This window comes from Cyprinodon tularosa, unplaced genomic scaffold (assembly GCF_016077235.1).
Source record: "Cyprinodon tularosa strain WSP-4 unplaced genomic scaffold, ASM1607723v1 ctg25, whole genome shotgun sequence".
In the NCBI taxonomy this organism is placed as follows: domain Eukaryota; kingdom Metazoa; phylum Chordata; class Actinopteri; order Cyprinodontiformes; family Cyprinodontidae; genus Cyprinodon; species Cyprinodon tularosa.
In genome coordinates, this window is record NW_024038928.1 from 1,544,227 (window position 1) to 1,552,765 (window position 8,539).

The 8,539-nt window shown below is 43.7% G+C and overlaps 5 non-coding genes across 5 annotated transcripts; all 5 read right to left on the reverse strand.

The window, feature by feature from the left end:
- Nucleotides 1–2,243: 2,243 nt before the first annotated feature.
- On the reverse strand, nt 2,244–2,326 carry trnal-cag. The gene has a single exon. It is a non-coding gene; the product is annotated as a tRNA-Leu (tRNA).
- A 773-nt stretch (nt 2,327–3,099) lies between these two features.
- trnal-aag lies at nt 3,100–3,182 on the reverse strand. The gene has a single exon. It is a non-coding gene; the product is annotated as a tRNA-Leu (tRNA).
- Nucleotides 3,183–4,337: 1,155 nt separating this feature from the next.
- Nucleotides 4,338–4,420, reverse strand: trnal-cag. Its single transcript has one exon. It is a non-coding gene; the product is annotated as a tRNA-Leu (tRNA).
- A 773-nt stretch (nt 4,421–5,193) lies between these two features.
- On the reverse strand, nt 5,194–5,276 carry trnal-cag. The gene has a single exon. It is a non-coding gene; the product is annotated as a tRNA-Leu (tRNA).
- A 2,550-nt stretch (nt 5,277–7,826) lies between these two features.
- trnal-aag lies at nt 7,827–7,909 on the reverse strand. The gene has a single exon. It is a non-coding gene; the product is annotated as a tRNA-Leu (tRNA).
- Between the last annotated feature and the right edge of the window lie 630 nt (nt 7,910–8,539).

Sequence of the window (8,539 nt, forward strand, 5' to 3'; positions counted from 1 at the left end):
CAACGGCTGCAATAGCCTTTTTCATTTTATTGAGTGGCTGTTTGTCTTGTTTTTCAATAGCCCGTCTGCAGCAGCCAGGGCTGACGTTAGCCCGTCTGCAGCGGCCAGGTCTGACGTTAGCCCGTCTGCAGCGGCCATGGCTGACGTTAGCCCGTCTGCAGTGGCCAGGCTGACGTTAGCCCGTCTGCAGCGGCCAGGGCTGACGTTAGCCCGTCTGCAGCGGCCAGGGCTGACGTTAGCCCGTCTGCAGCGGCCAGGGCTGACGTTAGCCCGTCTGCAGCGGCCAGGGCTGACGTTAGCCTGTCTGCACCAGCCAGCACTAATGCAAGCCCGTCTGCAGTGGCCAGGGCTGACGTTAGCCCGTCTGCAGCGGCCATGGCTGACATTAGCCCGTCTGCAGCGGCCAGGGCTGACGTTAGCCCGTCTGAAGCGGCCATGGCTGACGTTAGCCCGTCTGCAGCGGCCAGGGCTGACGTTAGCCCGTCTGAAGGGGCCAGGGCTGACGTTAGCCCGTCTGCAGCGGCCATGGCTGGCGTTAGCCCCTCTGCAGTGGCCAGGGCTGACGTTAGCCTGTCTGCACCGGCCAGCACTAATGCAAGCCCGTCTGCAGTGCTGACGTTAGCCCACCCCATTAATAGCACCAATTCAGAAAGAAGTTATTTCATTCTTGTGATGTTTTCGGGCTTCTTACTGGTTTTTGCCAAAGAAGTAATGCCAGAGTTGAGGCCTGCTGGAGCAAAAACATGAATCGATCCAGAGTCCAGTCTGGGATTATTTATACTCTTAGATGGTGACAAGGTGGCAGAATAAGTTTATGTTGTTCCGTAAATGCTTAGATTAACTCTTTAAGTTATCATTCAATTAGTGCATGGCATCAACTTCCCTGCTGTTCTCATAAGGTGAGGATGTGATAATAAAAAAGTGGGGGGATTTATGCAAAACATTTGTACATGATAGAAAAAGGCATGCTAGCAATTAGCATGGTATATTGGTGAGGTTGTTTTTGTGTTAACGGACTTCATGGCGCCAAGTTTTAACATTCTTCTATGAGAAAGCAGAACCACCCATTTGCTAACAAAATAAAAAGTCTCTCCTAGTGCTGATTGTTGGATTACATTAAAAACAAAGAACTATTTTACAGTTAGTATCCACTTTACTCGACTGAAGAAACAAATAGTCTGACAGTATGTCAGAGCGACATACCCTGACTTTTAACAGAATTCAGAAGTTTGCGCCAGGGAAGATTGGAAATTCTATGTGTTTCACGTATTCTATTCAGTAGCCTAAAACATCACATCAAACAACACATCAAACAAAATAAGTTCAAGAGTATTTAAGAAAGCGTTTTTGTTTATTCAGTCAGCTCTTTAATCGGATAAATTATTAAAGCTATAGAGCAGAGGTCTTCAGCAGGGGGTCCGTGGCCACATTTCTGAGCCAATTGTACTGCATGAGGGTCACAAATGTTTTTGTTGATTAGACTCTTTTTTTTTTTTTATATTCCCCCCTTAAATTTTTCCACTAAATCAAATGTCTTTAAATACACATTAACATGAATTCAACACACCGAAGTAAACAGATAAATGGAGACAGAAGATGCCTATCAGTCATCAATGCACACATTCAGTGACACACAGGAAAATGTAAACTTGAGTTGCTGTGGGAAAGGAAGATGCACATGGATTATATATTATATGAAAGTGCTTAACAATTGATTCATCTTCGTTGTGAGAACCTTTCCTGTGTCAGAAGGATGAAGGGTCTATGTCAGAAGTGGGATTCAAACCCACGTCTCCATTAGAGACTGCAACCTGAACACAGCACCTAGGACCTTTCGGCCTTGGACCCTGGTGTATTTGGAGTTGGGGATGTGTACCTTTATTCCCAGGGTACTATCAGCTTCCATTGGACCCCTGCACCCAGAGTAAAGACTATAAATTGTGGTAGAGTATCTAGGGAAGATTGGAAGTTTTGAGCCCTGGTATGCTCAGCACTTACCCAATGAAGTACATGGCTTACCCAAGAGATGTTTGATATTTGAATGGCAGGAAAATTGTAATATCTAACCATCTGTCTAATTGGGTCCTATCGGTACGGCTTGAACCGGAGTGTATTAATATGTTTTACAGTGCTTCACCACATTACTAACAGGATTGGAATCCATCCTTTAATGGACAACCACTTTCTAGCACACAAGTGGCAACCCTGTGTTCAAAGTGAAGTCCAAGTAAGCAGAACAGACATGTCAGAAGTGGGATTCGAACCCACGCCTCCATTGGAGACTGCAACCTGAACGCAGCGCCTTGGACCGCTCGGCCATCCTGACTTCCTGCCACATTTCCAAGCTTGATTTTGAAAAGCTTTAAATAGCCTGAGAGTGCAGGTGGGCATGATGAGGGCTTTGTCCTAGGCTGCAAGAGCTCCCACAAGATGCCTTTGAGAACCCACCCCGGATCACTATTGAATTAAGGTCAAGATAAATCCACCTTGAGAGCTCAAAGAGAAGAGGTGGTGCACATGGATGCACATGGATTATACTTGTAGAGGTGCTTAACAATTGATTCATCTTGTAAAAAATTCTTTGTGAGAACCTTTCCTGTGTCAGAAGGATGAAGGGTCTATGTCAGAAGTGGGATTCGAACCCACGTCTCCATTAGAGACTGCAACCTGAACACAGCACCTAGGACCTTTCGGCCTTGGACCCTGGTGTATTTGGAGTTGGGGATGTGTACCTTTATTCCCAGGGTACTATCAGCTTCCATTGGACCCCTGCACCCAGAGTAAAGACTATAAATTGTGGTAGAGTATCTAGGGAAGATTGGAAGTTTTGAGCCCTGGTATGCTCAGCACTTACCCAATGAAGTACATGGCTTACCCAAGAGACGTTTGATATTTGAATGGCAGGAAAAGTTTAATATTTAACCATCTGTCTAATTGGGTCCTATCGGTACGGCTTGAACCGGAGTGCATTAATATGTTTTACAGTGCTTCACCACATTACTAACAGGATTGGAATCCATCCTTTAATGGACAACCACTTTCTAGCACACAAATAGCAACCTTGTGGTAGAAGAGAAGTCCAAGTAAGCAGAATAGACATGTCAGAAGTGGGATTCGAACCCACGCCTCCATTGGAGACTGCGACCTTAACGCAGCGCCTTGGACCGCTCGGCCATCCTGACTTCCTGCCACATTTCGGAGCTTGATTTGGAAACGCTTTAAATAGCCTGAGAGTGCAGGTGGGCACGATGAGGGCTTTGTCCTAGACCATAAGAGCTCCCACAAGATGCCTTTGAGAACCCACCCCAGATCACAATTGACATAAGGTCAAGATAAATCCACCTTGGGAGCTCAAAGAGAAGAGGTGGTTGTAGCTTGATTCCCAAGTTTACTCTTCTGTCCTCCGAGACACAGATACCCACAACTAAGTTTGGAAATTGGCTTTGGAGCTTGAAAAAAGCAAACAAATTGAAAGCTGTACATACGTTACTTAAGGAGAGCTACTCAAGAAAATGAAACAGTTTATCATTAATCCCTTTGTCTTAATGGGGGAACTACAATGAATCCCTTTCCCTGGAACGGCTTCTAAAACACAGAAACAACTCTTCAAAAGCCATTTACGGTCATCCAGAAAGCAGAAGGACTTCAACTGGGTTAAAGAATGGAAAATGTAAACTTGAGCTGCTGTGGGAGGGGAAGATGCACATGGATTATACTTGTAGAGGTGCTTAACAATTGATTCATCTTGTAAAAATTCTTCGTGAGAACCTTTCCTGTGTCATAAGGCTGAAGGGTCTATAAAATGGAAATTCGGTTCTAGGGGATAGGGGTCCTTGTACCCTGCATACTCATGCTCCGGAACTCCAAAAAGATACACATCTAGTCAAAAATCCCAATTAGATAAAACTTTGACTCATAAGGAGACAAGATCCTTAAAATGAACCCTGGGGTATTTGGAGTTGGGGATGTGTACCTTTATTCCCAGGGTACTATCAGCTTCCATTGGACCCCTGCACCCAGAGTAAAGACTATAAATTGTGGTAGAGTATCTAGGGAAGATTGGAAATTTTGAGCCCTGGTATGCTCAGCACTTACCCAATGAAGTACATGGCTTACCCAAGAGACTTTTGATATTGAATGGCAGGAAAACTTTAATCTTTAAAGTTTTCTTATTGGGTCCTATTAGTATGGCTTGAACAGGAGGGTATTGATATTCTTTACAGTGCTTCACCACATTACTAACAGGATTGGAATCCATCCTTTAATGGACAACCACTTTCTAGCACACAAGTGGCAACCCTGTGTTCAAAGTGAAGTCCAAGTAAGCAGAACAGACATGTCAGAAGTGGGATTCGAACCCACGCCTCCATTGGAGACTGCGACCTGAACGCAGCGCCTTGGACCGCTCGGCCATCCTGACTTCCTTTCACATTTCCAAGCTTGATTTTGAAAAGCTTTAAATAGCCTGAGAGTGCAGGTGGGCATGATGAGGGCTTTGTCCTAGACTGTAAGAGCTCCCACAAGATGCCTTTGAGAACCCACCCCGGATCACAATTGACATAAGGTCAAGATAAATCCACCTTGAGAGCTCAAAGAGAAGAGGTGGTGCACATGGATGCACATGGATTATACTTGTAGAGGTGCTTAACAATTGATTCATCTTGTAAAAAATTCTTCGTGAGAACCTTTCCTGTGTCAGAAGGATGAAGGGTCTATGTCAGAAGTGGGATTCGAACCCACGTCTCCATTAGAGACTGCAACCTGAACACAGCACCTAGGACCTTTCGGCATTGGACCCTGGTGTATTTGGAGTTGGGGATGTGTACCTTTATTCCCAGGGTACTATCAGCTTCCATTGGACCCCTGCACCCAGAGTAAAGACTATAAATTGTGGTAGAGTATCTAGGGAAGATTGGAGGTTTTGAGCCCTGGTATGCTCAGCACTTACCCAATGAAGTACATGGCTTACCCAAGAGACGTTTGATATTTGAATGGCAGGAAAAGTTTAATATCTAACCATCTGTCTAATTGGGTCCTATCGGTACGGCTTGAACCGGAGTGCATTAATATGTTTTACAGTGCTTCACCACATTACTAACAGGATTGGAATCCATCCTTTAATGGACAACCACTTTCTAGCACACAAATAGCAACCTTGTGGTAGAAGAGAAGTCCAAGTAAGCAGAATAGACATGTCAGAAGTGGGATTCGAACCCACGCCTCCATTGGAGACTGCGACCTGAACGCAGCGCCTTGGACCGCTCGGCCATCCTGACTTCCTGCCGCATTTCCAAGCTTGATTTTGAAAAGCTTTAAATAGCCTGAGAGTGCAGGTGGGCATGATGAGGGCTTTGTCTTAGACTGTAAGAGCTCCCACAAGATGCCTTTGAGAACCCACCCCGGATCACAATTGACATAAGGTCAAGATAAATCCACCTTGAGAGCTCAAAGAGAAGAGGTGGTGCACATGGATGCACATGGATTATACTTGTGGAGGTGCTTAACAATTGATTCATCTTGTAAAAAATTCTTCGTTAGAACCTTTCCTGCGTCAGAAGGATGAAGGGTCTATGTCAGAAGTGGGTTTCGAACCCACATCTCCATTAGAGACTGCAACCTGAACACAGCACCTAGGACCTTTCGGCCTTGGACCCTGGTGTATTTGGAGTTGGGGATGTGTACCTTTATTCCCAGGGTACTATCAGCTTCCATTGGACCCCTGCACCCAGAGTAAAGACTACAGGTGCTGGTCATAAAATTAGAATATCATGAAAAAGTAGATTGATTTCAGTAATTCCATTTAAAAAGTGAAACTTGTATATTATATTCATACATTACATACAAACTCATATATTTCAGATGTTTATTTTGTTTAATTTTGATGATTACAAATGACAACAAATGAAAATCTCAAATTCATCATATCAGAAAATTAGAATATTACTGAAGACCAATAAAAACAAAGGATTTATAGAAATGTTGGCCAACTGAAAAGTATGAACATGAAAAGTATGAGCATGTACAGCACTCAGTATTTAGTTGGGCCTCCTTTGGCCTGTATTACTGCAGCAATGCGGCGTGGCATGGAGTCGATCAGTCTGTGGCACTGCTCAGGTGTTATGATAGCCCAGGTTGCTCTAATAGTGGCTTTTAGCTCTTCTGAATTGTTGGGTCTGGTGTATTGCATCTTCTTCTTCACAATACCCCATAGATTTTCTATGGGGTTAAGGTCAGGAGAGTTTGCTGGCCAATTAAGAACAGGGATACCATGGTCCTTCAACCAGGTACTGGTAGCTTTGGCACTGTGTGCAGGTGCCAAGTCCTGTTGGAAAATGAAATCTGCATCTCCAAAAAGTTGGTCAGCTGCAGGAAGCATGAAGTGCTCTAAAACTTCCTGGTATGTGGCTGCGTTGACCCTGGATCTCAGAAAACACAATGGACCAACACCAGCAGATGACATGGCACCCCAAACCATCACTGACTGTGGAAACTTTACACTGGACTTCAAGCAACGTGGATGAAGTGCCTCTCTTCTTTTCCTCCAGACTCTGGGACCTTGATTTCCAAAGGAAATGCAAAATTTACTTTCATCAGAGAACATGACTTTGGACCACTCACCAGCAGTCCAGTCCTGTTTCTCTTTAGACGCTTCTGACGCTGTCTGTGGTTCAAGAGTGGCTTGACACAAGGAATGCGACAGCAGAAACCCATGTCTTTCATACGTCTGTGTGTGGTGGTTCTTGAAGCACTCACTCCAGCTGCAGTCCACTCTTTGTGAATCTCCCCCACATTTTTGAATGGGTTTTGTTTCACAATCCTCTCCAGGGTGCGGTTATCTCTCTTGCTTGTACACTTTTTTCGACCACATCTTTTCCTTCCCTTCGCCTCTCTATTAATGTGCTTGGACACTGAGCTCTGTGAACAGCCAGACTCTTTAGCGATGACCTTTTGTGTCTTGCCCTCCTTGTGCAAGGTGTCGATGGTCGTCTTTTGGACAACTGTCAAGTCAGCAGTCTTCCCCATGATTGTGTAGCCTATAGAACTAGACTGAAAGACCATTTAAAGGCTTTTGCAGGTGGTTTGAGTTAATTAGCTGATTAGAGTGTGGCACCAGGGGCCATCAATTTTGAACCTTTTCACAATATTCTAATTTTCTGATATGATGAATTTGAGATTTTCATTTGTTGTCATTTGTAATCATCAAAATTAAACAAAATAAACATCTGAAATATATGAGTTTGTATGTAATGTATGAATATAATATACAAGTTTCACTTTTTAAATGGAATTACTGAAATCAATCTACTTTTTCATGATATTCTAATTTTATGACCAGCACCTGTATAAATTGTGGTAGAGTATCTAGGGAATCCATTGCATGTTTCCAAGCGATACAAGGCGTTGTCTATATAAGACTCAAACTCACTGCGGATCCAGACATTTGAATTGAGAAAGCTTCCTGGAGAGGTGGCGAAACATCTTCAAATCTTGAAAACCAAGTCCAGTGGATATTTTTTTGAATTTTTACGGAGTATCTAGGGAAGATTGGAAGTTTTGAGCCCTGGTATGCTCAGCACTTACCCAATGAAGTACATGGCTTACCCAAGAGACGTTTGATATTTGAATGGCAGGAAAAGTTTAATATCTAACCATCTGTCTAATTGGGTCCTATCGGTAGAGCTTGAACCGGAGTGCATTAATATGTTTTACAGTGCTTTACCACATTACTAACAGGATCTTAATCAATCCTTTAATGGACAACCACTTTCTAGCACACAAATAGCAACCTTGTGGTAGAAGAGAAGTCCAAGTAAGCAGAATAGACATGTCTGAAGTGGGATTCAAACCCACACCTCCATTGGAGACTGCGACCTTAACGCAGCGCCTTGGACCGCTCGGCCATCCTGACTTCCTGTCACATTTTGGAGCTTGATTTGGAAACGCTTTAAATAGCCTGAGAGTGCAGGTGGGCACGATGAGGGCTTTGTCCTAGACCATAAGAGCTCCCACAAGATGCCTTTGAGAACCCACCCCAGATCACAATTGACATAAGGTCAAGATAAATCCACCTTTGGAGCTCAAAGAGAAGAGGTGGTTGTAGCTTGATTCCCAAGTTTACTCTTCTGTCCACCGAGACACAGATACCCACAACTAAGTTTGGAAATTGGCTTTGGAGCTTGAAAAAAGCAAACAAATTGAAAGCTGTACATACGTTACTTAAGGAGAGCTACTCAAGAAAATGAAACAGTTTATCATTAATCCCTTTGTCTTAATGGGGGAACTACAATGAATCCCTTTCCCTGGAACGGCTTCTAAAACACAGAAACAACTCTTCAAAATTCATTTACGGTCATCCAGAAAGCAGAAGGACTTCAACTGGGTTAAAGAATGGAAAATGTAAACTTGAGCTGCTGTGGGAGGGGAAGATGTACATGGATTATACTTGTAGAGGTGCTTAACAATTGAGTCATCTTGTAAAAATTCTTCGTGAGAACCTTTCCTGTGTCATAAGGCTGAAGGGTCTATAAAATGGAAATTC